Genomic DNA, 15,246 nt, shown 5'->3' on the forward strand with positions numbered 1-15,246 from the left:
ATCCCCCCCCCCCCCCCCAATCATTCTCTAACTCTAACAACCTCCCAGTCTTGGTTCTCCCTGTGCAGGATCCCTTGTTGGCGGGAATCTCCTCCCTCAGGATTAGAAAGGAATTGGGGAGGAGCCGAGAAGGCTGGTGATATCATAAGGGAGGGGGCGGAGCTTTACAACGTAGGCTCTGCCCCTTCTAGTGCTGATTGGTCAGAAAGGTTCCTGGGGCGGGAAGAGGAGGCAGAAAGGAGGAGGAGTTTCAGCTCCATCTGGTGCTCATTACTTAGAATTTCTCTGGGAGCTGAACTTTCTGCTTAACAAAGGAAAGAGTCGTCCATCTTGTGCTGGAGCCTCAAGTGCTCAGTTTCTTCTCACTCCAAGAACCAGCCTGGTCTAGAGGAAGAGCCCCAAATGTCCAAAGCCCAGAGAGAAATGGCTGCAGGAGCTTCTGCTCAGGTAGGTGCTCCCCCTCCCCCACTCTTCCTGGCAGGGATGGGGGAGGGGACTTGGAATGCCACAACCACACTCCAAGGGACTTAGTGAACAATTAAGGAGAGAACAAAGGCTGCATTTTGATTGGTAGGAACTAGAGGAAGATTGAAATGTCAAATGCATCTTTAAATAAATGGCTCTCTTAAAGGGATTTGCAGATTCCTATGGGGAGAAAAGTCAGATTGCTGAATTGGCTTCATGGGAGCCCTGAATGGAGAATGCAAATGATCACTCGGCTTCAAATGGAGCCCACTCAGATCAGGGATCGGACTTCATTAAGAGAACTTTGGGGATTCTTTGTAGAGAGCTGCACGGGGACGACGAAAATCCCGAGGATTCTCCCTTTGGGTCGCGGGGATCCCATGGGGACATGCCCTAGGGTTGCGGGGATCCCATGGGGACGCCTGCAAGGGTCGCGAGGTTCCTGTGGGGCTGGATGTACTCAGCCGCAAGACTCATCTTCTCCCTACCTGCCCTGCCGCAGCACACAGCCGAACGGAAGTCTTCCCGATGTCAGCGCTGAAGTCGGAAGGAGGGCTTAAGCAAAGCCCTCCCTCCGACTTCTGCGCTGACATCGGGAAGACTTCTGGTCAGCTGTGTGCTGCGGCAGGGCAAGTAGGGAAAAGGCAGTGGCGTACCAAGGGGGGGGTGAAATGGCGGGCCACCCCGGGTGCAGCATTGCCGGCCAGGTCCCCTTACCTTTGTGGCGCTTTCCCCGACCGTCCGACAACAGGCCCGGTCTGACAAACCTCCCTGCCCTATAGCCGCAAATCTAAATTACTTTCTTACAGCAGCTTCAATACTCCAGCTGCTGTAAGAAGGTAATTTAGATTCGTGGCTACAGGGCAGGGAGGTTTGACGGACCGGGCCTGTTCTGTTGTCAGTCGGGCGGGGAATTGCCACAAAGGTAAGGGGCAGGGAGGGAGAAAGGGAGGAAAGGTGGAGTGGAGAGGAAAAGACGCTTAAGGTAAAACTGAGAGGGGAGAAGGATGCTGAAAGCACTGGGGAAGACAAAGGGGTGGAGAAGGACGCTGAAAGGACATGGGGGAGAAGGACACTGAAAGCACATGGGGAAGACAAAGGGGTGGAGAAGGACACTGAAAGGGCATGGGGATGACGGGGGGGAGAAGGACGCTGATAGGACATGGGGAAGATGGGAGAAGGACGCTGAAAGGACATGGGGAAGACAGAGGGGGGAGAAGGACGCTGAAAGGACATGGGGAAGACAGAGGGGGGAGAAGGATGCTGAAAGGACATGGGGAAGACAGAGGGGGGAGAAGGACACTGAAAGCACATGGGGAAGACAGAGGGGGAGAAGGACGCTGACAGGACATGGGGAAGATGGGGGGGGAGAAGGATGCTGAAAGGAAATGGGGAAGAGAGAGTGGGGAGAAGACGCTGGCAGGGAAGAAGACAGAGATGCCAGACTATGGGGAGAGCGGAGGGAAGAAGATGGGTGCCAGACCAATTTGGAAGGGGAGAGAAAGGGAGAGGCACAGTAACAGAGCAAATGGAAGACGAAGAGAGACAGTGGATGGAAGGAATTGAATGAGAACACGAGGAAAGCAGAAACCAGGCAACAAAGGTAGGGGAAAAAATTCTATTTCTTTTTTTTTTTTTTTTGCTTTAGGATAAAGTAGTATATTAGTACTATAACATTATAAACATTAGAGGCTCTGGAATACAAAGTATGTATTCTTCCCAATTAATATTTCCAAATTAATAAAGTCTTTTTGCTTATTTGTAAATGGGTTTCTACCAGAGCCTTTAATTCAGTAATATAATTAAATGAAATAACTATTTCTGTAGTTTATAGGGACGGGTGGGGACGGAGGAGATTCCTCGCAGGGTTGAGTGGGGATGGAGGGGATTCCTCGTGGGGACGGGTGTGGATGGAGGGGATTCCTTACGGGGACGGGTGGGACTTTGGCGGGGACGGGTGGGATTTTTGTCCCCGCGCAACTCTCTAATTATTTGACCCCCACGGGTACAGAGTTGTCTTTTGAACATGTAACTTGTTTTGTTTGTACCATAATAAAAAGATTATTCTCATAAATGGCTCTTAAGAAGGCCTTTGAAGCCGTCTAGATATTCCAAAGCTCAGGGGCAACTGCTGAAAAGAGGGAACGGTAAGTAATCTGCGATCTGAAGATCTAAGGAGACGGAACATTTTTCAATGAATTGAGCAGATTTAGTTTGCATCGTTTTAAAAGTTATGCATGAAATTTCATATGAAATCCTATGTTATTACATTTTACTTGATAAGTTCCACCATATTCTGTAAGACGTTTAGGTCACTTGGCGACACATCCATGCTCCCTCCATATGTACTGTCACAAGCCCGAGTCCAATGCCGGCCTTGTGCCAGGGAAGAGTCACAAAAATCACTCCCTGAAACTAGTCCGGGCCAACCATGTTACCCCTGATAAACAAGAGCAAGAACAGGAAGCACAGGCTGTGTTTAAACCTGAGGCAGAACACAGCCTGATGGAAATTGGTAAGGGCTCTTTAAAACCTCCATTTTGTGTCAAGCTGGCTAAGCAGGGGAGAAGGAAAACACAGCTGAAGGAAGTTCAGCCCCGGAGTAGGGCTGGGCGTGGTACAGCAGCTTGGCAGCATTTAGAGGGCTGGCTGACCAAGAGGAAGAGAGACAGAGGAGAAGCTCTCATGTGGAAGGAGTCTCCTAGTCCCCCTGAGCCAAGGGACATTGAGATGTTGGACACTGAACTAGAGGATACAAACCTGATAATTCCTGAAGGTGAAGCTATGGAGTACAGCACTTTACCTGAGGTTGGAATGGGTGAAGAAATGGAAACTAATTAATTTGGAATTGTTTTTTTTTTGTCTGCTGAGTTTTGTTAAATGTTTCCTTTTCTGTTGAACCTGAGGGATATGTTAGTCAAGGGTTTTGCTGTTGAGAGTTTTTTTTTCCCCTTGCTTGTCAAGAGCTGCTGTGGAACAAAACTTCAGCAAGCAGGTGTGAATATCCTGGAAGTTTAGGACAGGATTTACACTGTGTCATAGTGAATAGTTTGTGAATTTATTTTTCTTTTGGAACACCAAAGAACCCTTTTGACAAATCTGCCAATGTTTGTTGCTGCATTTGCTGAGGCTGTACAGTGCAGTATAGCACACAGAGTTGGTCAATTACCAATAAGACTCTGGAGGAGCTAAGGACTATTAAGGCACTTTATTACACCTGGGACATTGATAAGGAACTTTGGAACATGATCCAGACCAAGCTGGTTTCTTGCATATTATGTGGTATGTTTTGCCAAAGACCTTTTTTGTTGAATACATTTTTCTTTTGGAGGCATTTTACTTTGATTTGTGAATTAAACAATAAATTTGACTTTTGTTATTCAATACTTACTTGTGTGAGGCCATCCTGTTTTTTTTCACATAAGATAAGTTTGTGCACAACAGGGACTTCCTCCTTCTTGAGGAAGCACGCTGGGGAGAATATTGCGAGCGTGGGCCGGTTACTGCGAGCTTTGAGGACCGGCCACGCTACACGTGGTATCAGAGTGGGATACAGCACCCCCTGTTGTTGAAAAATTTTTTTTTGGGAAAAAAAAAAAAAAAATTGTTTTTTTTGGCTTACTTTTGAATTTGTTGGAGCTGAGTATTGAGAAGCTGTGGACTTATGCTGGTGGACTAAGACTTACAGACACCGGAAAACAAGCCACAGGACAACCGGAAATCAGCTGCGCTGGGACCTTGGAAGCCGGTATTCCAGTTCTTTTGGAGAGCAGTCCAAGCTCAGAGAGGCTCGGAGTCGGACGCAAGACCCATCCTGGAGGAGCAGTGGTATCCAGACCAGAGTCGGTGTGTTCCCGAGTACCAGAGTGATACAGTGCGCAGACTCATCAGTACCGCGGGTAAGAGTACCTAATCTAACGGGCTGTTGAGGATATAAGTATCACTCAGGGAGGCTGGTCGGCTACACTGTGGGAGGAGGGTCAGGCAAAACTTAAAAGGAGCCACACTTGGTTTTTGTTTTCTTTTTTGTTCCATTTCAGGTGTTGGAGATGGAGCAGCAGCAGGTGTTGGCCCTGATAGCTGGAGAACGCCAGAAGCAGATCCAGGAGATGCAGGAGGTCTTCCAGACAAGCCAGGACCGCTGGAACCAGGCGCAGGACCGAGCACAGACACAGCACCAAGAACTCATGGCTGCAATGGGGGAGCAATCAAGACTGTTTGCACAGTTTCTTCAAGCCCCAAGGCAACCGATGATGGGTGCACCGCTATTAAATCCAGCACCCCAACAGCTGGTAGGAGCCAATCCTTTGGCTTGGATGCACTTACATAAAATTACACCCACTGATGAACCTGATGACTTTTTATCAGCCTTTGAAAGGACGGCCAATACCGCTGGTTGGCCGCAGGAACAGTGGGCAGCACGATTGCTACCATGTTTGGCGGGCGAGACTTTGGCTGCCTTCCAAACCTTGAACCCTGATTTAGCCAGCAACTACCAAAATGTTAAAGCACACATTTTAGACTACTTAGGCTACACACATGAACATTATAGGCAGAAATTTAGATCGGCCATAATGGGTGACTATGAAAGACCTAAGGCCCTTGTCCAACGCCTAACTAAAATGGCTGAACGCTGGTTACAACCTTGCCTAGCTGACCCTAGGGCACTCTTTGCAGAGATTATTAAAGAGCAATGCCTCGAATCAATGCCCAAGGAGCTCAGAGGCTGGGTGCAAAAGCAAGGATGTAAGAGCTTGATGCAAGTTTTGGAAGTGTCTGAGGCTTATTTGGATGCTAGGGGTTCTGCAGGGGAAGTTAGGGTAGTTCCTTCTTCCCGAGGTGAGGTAGGGAAAGAGTCTATACCTACCAATAGACACACCATTCCCCAAAAACCACCCTTTAGGGAGATGAAAACTCCTGAGCCCGGGGGTCCCGCACGTAGGGAGGGTCCCAAATGTTTCCGCTGTGGTAAAGTGGGCCATATACAGCGGAACTGCCGGGTAAGAAGAGATTTTGTAATAGGTCGGGGAGGCTGTGATATAACTTCAGGGGAATATAGAGTACAGGTGGCCATAGCAGGACGAAAAGTGAATGCTCTGGTAGACACGGGGGCTGAACAGTCGGTAGTGTCTCAATCCTTCTGGCACCAGCTGCTCAGAAAGGAACAAAGTAAAAAGTTTGATAAAAAGGTGCCCATAGTTTGCATACATGGGGTTATTAGGAAGTACCCATTACACCCTGTTGTAGTTGATTATGGGGGGGTAAGAAGACATCTATCCGTGGCTGTCTTAGACGCCTCTCCTTATCCAGTGATTCTAGGGAGGGATTGGCTTACCCAGACCCCAGTAAAGGACCTAGCGGGAGGGGGAAAACACGAACAAAATGATTCCCTTACAGGGGTAGCCAAGCAGGTGCTAGGTGCCCACATCCCAGAGGAAAGTGGTCAGTTTAGGCGTCCCTCCTGGCGCAGGTCCCAGGGATGGGGGCCTCATCGGAAAAGATGGACCCCAGTAATTCGGTGGGTGCCTCTTTCTGATAATGCTCACGCCCCTACACAGGCTTATTCACGGGCAGCGGGCTTTGATTTGTATGCTGCGGAGGAATTGATAATTCCCTCTAAGAGTAGAGCCCTGGTACATACAGACCTGCAGGTGTCTATGCCGCCTGGGTCCTATCTTAGGATAGCCCCACGATCAGGTTTGGCCCTAGAACATGCCATTGATGTAGCTGCAGGAGTAGTGGATCCTGATTTTCGGGGTAACCTAGGGGTTGTATTAGTCAACCAAGGGAACGCAGACTATAGCGTTAAGCCTGGACAACGTATTGCCCAAATGATATGTGAGCGCATTTGGCACGCAAAGTTGGAACGTTGGACCCATCTCCGCGACACAAAGAGGGGTCAAAAAGGGTTTGGCTCTACAGGGAACACAGAGGGGGCTGAGATTCAGTGCACTTCCCCGGAAGGAACCCAGAAGAGTGCTGACACTCAGGGAGAAAACCTAGGGGCTCTGCGGGAAGATATTAAGGCGCTGAAAGGGGACTTACAGCAGATAAGCGCCCAACAAAGGGAGGAGTGGAAGAAAGAGCTGGAAGCAGCTCAATATCAGTGGTCAATTCTGATAAGCAAACAGAGGGAAGGCCATGACACTCCTACCCAGGAACCCCCTGAAGGTTGGTCTAAAAAGCTTACAGGAGATATTGTAGAACAATGTCAGCAAGAGTCTAAGAAACTCCAGAGTTTAGTGACTCATATGGATGACCAGGTACAGCAGGTTAGGATACAGCTTGCTAGTAATTTGTCCCAACAACAAAAGGTTGTCCAGAATATAAAAGACCTTGAAACGGTATGTAAAGCTTTGACTGACAAACAGCAGGAGTCTGATAAGTGGTCAAAGCAGAATCACATCCCTAAAGAGCAGGTGGAACAACAGAAACAACAGGTTAGCCTGATACAGAACTCCTTAAAGGGATTGGAAAAGGGTATGGCAGACATTCAAGGTCAGGTTAATAAAATACGGGACGAAGAATTGGGTAGTATGGCTGAAGTTATGACTGCCTTAGCCCAACAAGTCACCGATATGGCAACTGAGGAAGAGGAAGAGGCCAAGAGCTTAGAAGCCAAGTATGGCGGGCCGGTTTTGCGATGGCCCGATGACTTCAGGGACCCTGAGCCACCTCCAGTTCAGACAGGCAAGAAGGGCGGTAAGGCCCGTAATCGCTATTAGGCTTTCCCGTTTGCAGGAGAACCCGGAGGAAGTTAGACCATGCCCGGGTGGTCATGGTTTAAGGGGGAGGGTATGTCACAAGCCCGAGTCCAATGCCGGCCTTGTGCCAGGGAAGAGTCACAAAAATCACTCCCTGAAACTAGTCCGGGCCAACCATGTTACCCCTGATAAACAAGAGCAAGAACAGGAAGCACAGGCTGTGTTTAAACCTGAGGCAGAACACAGCCTGATGGAAATTGGTAAGGGCTCTTTAAAACCTCCATTTTGTGTCAAGCTGGCTAAGCAGGGGAGAAGGAAAACACAGCTGAAGGAAGTTCAGCCCCGGAGTAGGGCTGGGCGTGGTACAGCAGCTTGGCAGCATTTAGAGGGCTGGCTGACCAAGAGGAAGAGAGACAGAGGAGAAGCTCTCATGTGGAAGGAGTCTCCTAGTCCCCCTGAGCCAAGGGACATTGAGATGTTGGACACTGAACTAGAGGATACAAACCTGATAATTCCTGAAGGTGAAGCTATGGAGTACAGCACTTTACCTGAGGTTGGAATGGGTGAAGAAATGGAAACTAATTAATTTGGAATTGTTTTTTTTTGTCTGCTGAGTTTTGTTAAATGTTTCCTTTTCTGTTGAACCTGAGGGATATGTTAGTCAAGGGTTTTGCTGTTGAGAGTTTTTTTTTCCCCTTGCTTGTCAAGAGCTGCTGTGGAACAAAACTTCAGCAAGCAGGTGTGAATATCCTGGAAGTTTAGGACAGGATTTACACTGTGTCATAGTGAATAGTTTGTGAATTTATTTTTCTTTTGGAACACCAAAGAACCCTTTTGACAAATCTGCCAATGTTTGTTGCTGCATTTGCTGAGGCTGTACAGTGCAGTATAGCACACAGAGTTGGTCAATTACCAATAAGACTCTGGAGGAGCTAAGGACTATTAAGGCACTTTATTACACCTGGGACATTGATAAGGAACTTTGGAACATGATCCAGACCAAGCTGGTTTCTTGCATATTATGTGGTATGTTTTGCCAAAGACCTTTTTTGTTGAATACATTTTTCTTTTGGAGGCATTTTACTTTGATTTGTGAATTAAACAATAAATTTGACTTTTGTTATTCAATACTTACTTGTGTGAGGCCATCCTGTTTTTTTCACATAAGATAAGTTTGTGCACAACAGGGACTTCCTCCTTCTTGAGGAAGCACGCTGGGGAGAATATTGCGAGCGTGGGCCGGTTACTGCGAGCTTTGAGGACCGGCCACGCTACAGTACGCCTCCCCCAACTTATGTGTATCATTTATACAATAATGGCTGATGGTGATGCTGAAGGTGTTGAGTATGTTCCTGGTTTGTGTTTCACATGCAGGTGAAGTTTGAGGATGTCGCTATCTTTTTCTCCCAGGAAGAGTGGGAATATTTAGATGAAGGGCAGAAGGAGCTTTACAAGGAGGTGATGAAGGAGAATTATGAGACTCTGATCTCCCTAGGTAAGGACTAAAATAATCAACTAATACGAGACATTTTTCTGCACTTCTTTTGCTCAAGAAACTTCCAAGTGTGATCGGGATCTCTCTGTACTAACCTCTATCTTAAACTGACAGCCTGAGGGCTCATAAGACTATCTTGTGTGTCCTACAAGTTTTTTCAGGTTGGGTAGACTAGATGGTCCATTCAGGTCTTTATCTGTCATCATCTACTATGTTATTATGTTTATCCCAGGACAAGCAGGCAGATATTCTCAACTGTGGGTGAGAGCCTCATAAGCACCTTGCTTGTAGAACTTCAAAGTTGGTGAGTGCCACACCGCGCATGCTGGAATGCCTTGATGCACGAGTTAGGGTGCGCGTCTCCTCAGCGTCTCCTCAGTTCTTGTTTTTTCGCAGAGCTGAGAAGCACCTGTTTCTAGCTCTGCTCCGTTGTCCGTTGCCTTCTCGCAGCTTTGTTTTATTATTATTTACTTTTCTTTTCAAGTCACTGTGTGGCGTGTGTAAAAAAAACAAAAACCCTTTGTTCCTTTTTCCGTCGACTGGCTTAAGCTGCGGCCCTAGCCACGAGTCTTCGTTTTGGCTGCGACCGTTGTTTTATTTCATCTCCCAGCTTGTTCCGAGATTCAGACACTGTAGTCAGGGTAACCGTGTGGATACTGACCTATCCCTTCGTGTCTTGCCTGTTTGGGACCCAACCTCCGTCCTAAATCCTGCACCCACTGTGTTACTTTTCAGAAAGGGGCTCTCGGACATATCGGGTCCAGATTCAGCAACTTTTTGGGGTCATAAAACCGTCTGCTGAAATGGCCTCGTCCTCGACCCCGTCAGCGGCCTCGTGAGTCAATGCCTCCACCTCATGCAAGTCTCCTTCGTTGAGGAAGTCCTCGTCTGCCGCTCCTCCGAAGACAGGCAAGTTTCCCTTGTTCTTCTGCTGGTTTACTGGCTAGGAAGCCTTTCAGCCTTTTGACAGGGCCTCAGGCAATCTAGGCGAGTGCAGTCGTGCTGGCCTCTACGAGATCTCCTTCGAAGCGTGCCTCCTATAATAGGGAATACTCATTCTCAAGGTCGCCTTCTATGGAGTGCACTGCTGCATTGGTATGGTGCCATCTTCCAGGACAAGGAGCTTCGCACTGTGGTTTGTTCAATATGCTCCGGCCTCGACCCTGCTCGCCAGTCTGAACATATCCTTGAGGCACAACCTGCTACATCTCTGAGGCCTCATGCCTCATCCTCGACTGAGTCCTCCCCTGGTCAATCCAGGCCTCGTACTTTAGTTGTCCAGCTTTTGAGGCAGTCAAAAAGCCTCGACCTGCTTCCTCCTTGAAGTACTCCTCTCCATCGAGGCACCTCTTTTCAGAGCAGGATTCAGATCCTCGTCCTTCGAGGCTCTTGGGGGGAACCTAACAGACCCAGGCAGGGTCTCGACCTCGACCCTGCTCCCTGCAAGCCAGTCTGAGCATGTCCTCGAGGCGCATCCTGCTTGGTCTCTGAGGCCTCGTGCCTCGTCCTCAACTGAGTCCTCGCCTGGTCAATCCAGGCCTCGTACTCTAGCTGTCAGGCTTTTGAGGCAGTCAAAAAGCCTCGATCTGCTTCGGTCTCAAGATACTCCTCTTCATCGAGGCACCTCTGTTCGAAGCAGGATACGAATCCCTCTCTTACTCGTCTTTCGAGGCTCTTGGGGAAACCTTCCAGACGCAGGCAGGGTCTCGGCCTCGACCCTGCTCCCTGTAGGCCGGTCTGAGCATGTACTTGAGGCGCAATCTGCTAAGTCTCTGACACCTCATTCTCGAATGAGTCCTCGCCTGGTCAAGACAGGCCTCGTACTCTAGCTGTCAAACTTTCAAGGCAGTCAAGATGCTTCGATCTACTTCCGCTTCGAGGTATTCGTCTCCATCGAGGCACCTCTGTTCGAGGCGGGATACATATCCTTCTCTTCCTCGTCCTTCGAGGCTCTTGGGAGAACCTTCCAAGCCCAGGTGGGGTTTCCTGATGGACATCCTCGTCAGTCTACTTTCACTCCACCTCGAGGTTTTTCAAGGCCCCGGACCAGGGAAATGTGTTCTTTGATGAATCCATTGCAGCTGTTGCCACCTGCTTTTCAGAGTCAGTATCCACAGAAATCTACTCTGGCTTGTTCCAGGCCTCCACCTCGGAAACAGCCTCGACCATGCCTCAGCAGAATCCCCAGACTCCTGCTGTATTTAAGCCTCCTTAGTCTTTTTTGGCACTCAAGAGCTGCGTATGATTTCGATCTTCATGCCTCCGGCATCTCCTTTTTCTACGAGGTTGTCTCCTTCATTCCTATCAATGATAGGAGCACATTACATCAGACCTTTGGGTTCTTGCCATCCTCAAGTAGGGTTACTCGCTTCAATTTCTTCAAATTTCACCAGTCTTTATCCCCTGATGGATTATGCAGCTTGTTCTCAAAGAGGCTTATACTCGCATTCCACCAGCCTCGCGCAGATTTCTCAGATTCAGGGTGGGAAATCTTCATTTCCAGTACAGAGTCCTGCTTTTCAGCCGGGCGTTCTCTCCATGAGTTTTCACCAAGTTCCGAGTTGTACTTCCGGTAGCTCTGCTACCCTGGCATTCCGTTTTTTTCCTTATCTGGACCTCAGTTTTTTGGAGCCGTCCAACACACTTCTCGACTGAGGACGTTTCTTCCTCAACAGGATACTCTCTTTCGACTCTCTCGAAAAGTATTATCTTTCCTCTCACTGTTAGCGAGGCACATGATGGTTCTTCTAGGCCACATGGCCTCTACCATTCACGTGATTCTTTTTCCCAGTCTTCGAATTCCTCAGTGGATCCTGGTGTCTCAGTGGGCGCCGGCTTGTGACCCACTCTCTAAATGTCTCGTTGTCACTCCTTCGTTGAGACTGTCTCCACTGGTGGATGCTCTCTTTCAATCTTTCCAGAGGTTTGCTTTTCCACAAGCCCCCTCATCAGAAGATTCTCACAACAGATTCTTCAACCTATGCTTGAGGGGCTCACCTCGACAGTCTCCATACTCAAGGCCATTGGTCCAATATGGATCGTCAGTGTCACATCAATCTGTTGGAACTCAGCGCGATCTTCAATACTCTCAAAGCTTTTCCACATCTTCACGACCAGGTAGTCCTCATTCGAACAGGCAACCCAGTCGCCATGTACTATGTTAAAACACAGGGAGGAACAAGATCTCTCCCTTTTTGTCAAGAAGTTCTGCAACTTTGGAATTGGGCAATCCTTCACAACATCTTCCTCAGAGCTGTCTACATCCAAGGGCAGCAAAGCTGTCGGGCGGACAAATTGAATTGTCTTCTACAACTTCACAAATGGATGCTTAATTCCTTGCCTCTTCAACACACTTTTGCTCAATGGGGAACGTCTCAGATCGACCTCTTTGCGTCTCCCCACAACAACAAGTTGCCGCAGTTCTACTCCAGGATATACTCTCCTCATCGCCTCGAGGCAGATGCTTTCCTTCTGGAATGGGCGAATCAGTTTCTCTATGCGTTCCCTCCATTTCCTCTGATTCTCAAGACTCTTGTCAAACTCAAGATGGAGCACGCCACCATGATTCTGATAGCTCCTTGGTGGCCCAGACAACCATGGTACTCCCTTCTACTTCAAATCAGCACCAGGGAGCCTCTACTTCTACCAGTTTTTCCCTCTCTGCTTACACAGACTCAAGGGTCTCTACTTCATCCCAACCTGCAGTCTTTATACCTGACAGCTTGGTTCCTCTCAACTTGACTGCTACTCTACATTTTTCTCAATCTGTACAGGACATTCCAGGAAACCATCCACTAGGCAGTGTTACAACCAGATGTGGACTAGATTTTCTTCTTGGTGTACTACTCATTACAAGGAGCCGCAATCTACCTCCTTGTCTTCAGTTTTGGCTAACCTACTGAACTTCCCTCACTCTGGCCTCAAATCCACATCCATTTGAGTCCACCTACATGCTATTGCTGCTTTTCATCAGCCTATTGAAGGGAAACCTCTCTCTGCTCATCCTGTGGTTTCCAGACTCATGAAAGGACTTTTCAATGTCAATCCACCTCTCAGACCACCTCCGATTCAAAAGTGCAGGCTGTCCAGAGGGTGCACTGCCAGGCAGCCAACCCCCTGGAAACAGACTATTCCTCAGATTTCCGATCCCCCGCTGCCAACCACGAGGAACATATGTAGCACGAAGATGCAAAGTGTGAACCAAAAGACTGACTTTAAGGAAAAATAAACATGAGCAGAAAAGACTAGCTCCTATTGCTTCACTTGTTGGAATACAACTGAATACTTGAGGGTAGTTCTGAGGGAAGAGGCTAAAACATGATATAAATGAAGCTTCTACAAGCAGTCTTGGGATGGGAGATGAATAACCCACTTGTCTAGGAATAGCTCTCCATAGTTATTAATTCACAATTACCATCTTTTGTTTCTATCCAGCAGATACTGAGGCAATGCAGGAGACGAGGATGGAGGAGAATCAAGAAAAATGGCTTCTGGAAATTGAACCCATCCAAAGACAATCAGGAAATGTCAGTGAGAATATTTCTCAGAGGAATGAGTGTCGAAACACAAGGAATCAACAGGAATCAGAGAAGAAGCCGAGAGACTCTGCAAGAGACTCCCTGGATGCAGTCACTGAGGGTGAGAAAAGTGACAGGAAACTCACAAACATCCCTGAGCTCCAGAGACACCCGAGAGAAGAGAAACCCTTACGAAATAAAAACAGCGACCAAATAGCTTTACAACTCCACCAGGGAGAGAGGAAGGGGAAGAAATCCAGTCTATGTGACACCGCTGGAACAAGCCTTGGTAAGATACATCATTTCTTATTGCCCAAAAGACCCTTTTTGTGTTGTAGAAAAGGTTCCAAATGAAAGGTGAAGCTGAAATACAGCAGAGAACGCATGCTGAAATGAAACCTTTCACATGTACTGACGGTATCAAAGCATTAATTCCTAGGGAGGGGCAGCCCAAACATTTTGTCTTTTAGCACCTCTTCATTTTTGTTTCAAGAGCAATATCACCTAGAGCAGGGGGGTCTCAAAATCCCTTCTTGAGGACCGCAATCCAGTTGGGCTTTCAGGATTTCCCCAATGAATATGCTTGAGATCTATGTGCATGCACTGCTTTCAATGCATATTCATTGGGGAAATCCTGAAAACCCGACTGGATTGCGGCCCTCAAGGAGGGACTTTGAGATCCCTGATATAGAACATGTAAGAGACGTAACCTATACATCAGGGGTCTCCAAAGTCCCTTCTCAAGGGCCGCAATCCAGTCGGGCTTTCAGGATTTCCCCAATGAATATGCTTGAGATCTATGTGCATGCACTGCTTTCAATGCATATTCATTGGGGAAATCCTGAAAACCCGACTGGATTGCGATCCTCAAGGAGGCACTTTGAGATCCCTGACCTAGAGTGTGAACTATTTTGAAATGTCCCCACAAAAGCCACAATGTTTTTTAGCAACTGCTATGGAAAAAGTAAAGTCCAGCATACCATAACCAAGCAGTAAAATTGCGAAATAGTGTGATTTGATATATTTTTTAATGTATTTTTTAGCAGTTTCTTCAGATGTGCTCCCTCCAGCCTGTTATCATTTAAACACAGCTGAATGATTTCTCTCTGGTATATATATCATAATTGAATCTGCTTTTCTTAAATTATTTTTTGAATAAAGTGTTTCATGTGCAAAATAAGGTCTTAATACCTTCTTCTCAATGCTTTTAATAACTATAATTTAAATGCTAAGAAAACCATTCAATAGTCAACATGTTTCGTTCATAGCTTTGTCAAGAACAGCCCCCTGCAGACAATACAAAAATAGCTCAATGAAGAGAAAACTTTGAAATCTTTTGGAAAAAGTCGTATCAAACTTGATTCCTAACCAAGCATCCTCTTCATTGCTAGCGTGCCCCATCCCGACTCAGTCTTTTGTCCAAAGATGGTCGCGGCGTCTACCTAAGTATTTAAGTATCCACTCAGCTGGAATTCAAAATGAGAGACTCAGATCAGAGTCATCCATTCTATCTCCATGTTAAGGCCGTCCGGGGTAACAGTATTAAGGGTATATATCCACCGTTGTTCCCTGAAATTTAATCTTCTCTCATAATTACCACCCTCCCACCCAATCTCATCTCAATCTGATCAATAATTCTCCATCGTAAATCAAAAAGATTTCAAAGTTTTCTCTTCATTGAGCTGTTTATGTATTGTCTGCAGGGGGAACTTTATTCAAAAAAATAATTTAATAAAAGCAGATTCAGTGATGAAATATATGCCGGAGAGAAATCGTTCAGCAGTATTTAAATCAGGGGTAGGGAACTCCGGTCCTCGTGAGCCGTATTCCAGTTGGGTTTTCAGGATTTGCCCAATGAATATGCATTGAAAGCAGTGCATGCAAATAGATCTCATGCACATTAATTGGGGAAATCCTGAAAACCCAACTGGAGTTCCCTACCCCTGGTTTAAATGATAACAGGCTGGAGGGGGCATATCTGAAGAATCTGCTAAAAAATACATTAAAAAATATATCAAATCACACTATTTTGCAATTTTACTGCTTGGCTATGCTATTTGGAAAT

The 15,246-nt window shown here is 47.1% G+C and overlaps 1 pseudogene; it reads left to right on the forward strand.

The window, feature by feature from the left end:
* LOC117355007 overlaps positions 1 to 15,246 on the forward strand; it is a 136,831-nt pseudogene that overhangs the window by 104,440 nt on the left and 17,145 nt on the right.

The sequence above is a fragment of the Geotrypetes seraphini genome, chromosome 2 (assembly GCF_902459505.1).
Source record: "Geotrypetes seraphini chromosome 2, aGeoSer1.1, whole genome shotgun sequence".
Taxonomy (NCBI): Eukaryota; Metazoa; Chordata; class Amphibia; order Gymnophiona; family Dermophiidae; genus Geotrypetes; species Geotrypetes seraphini.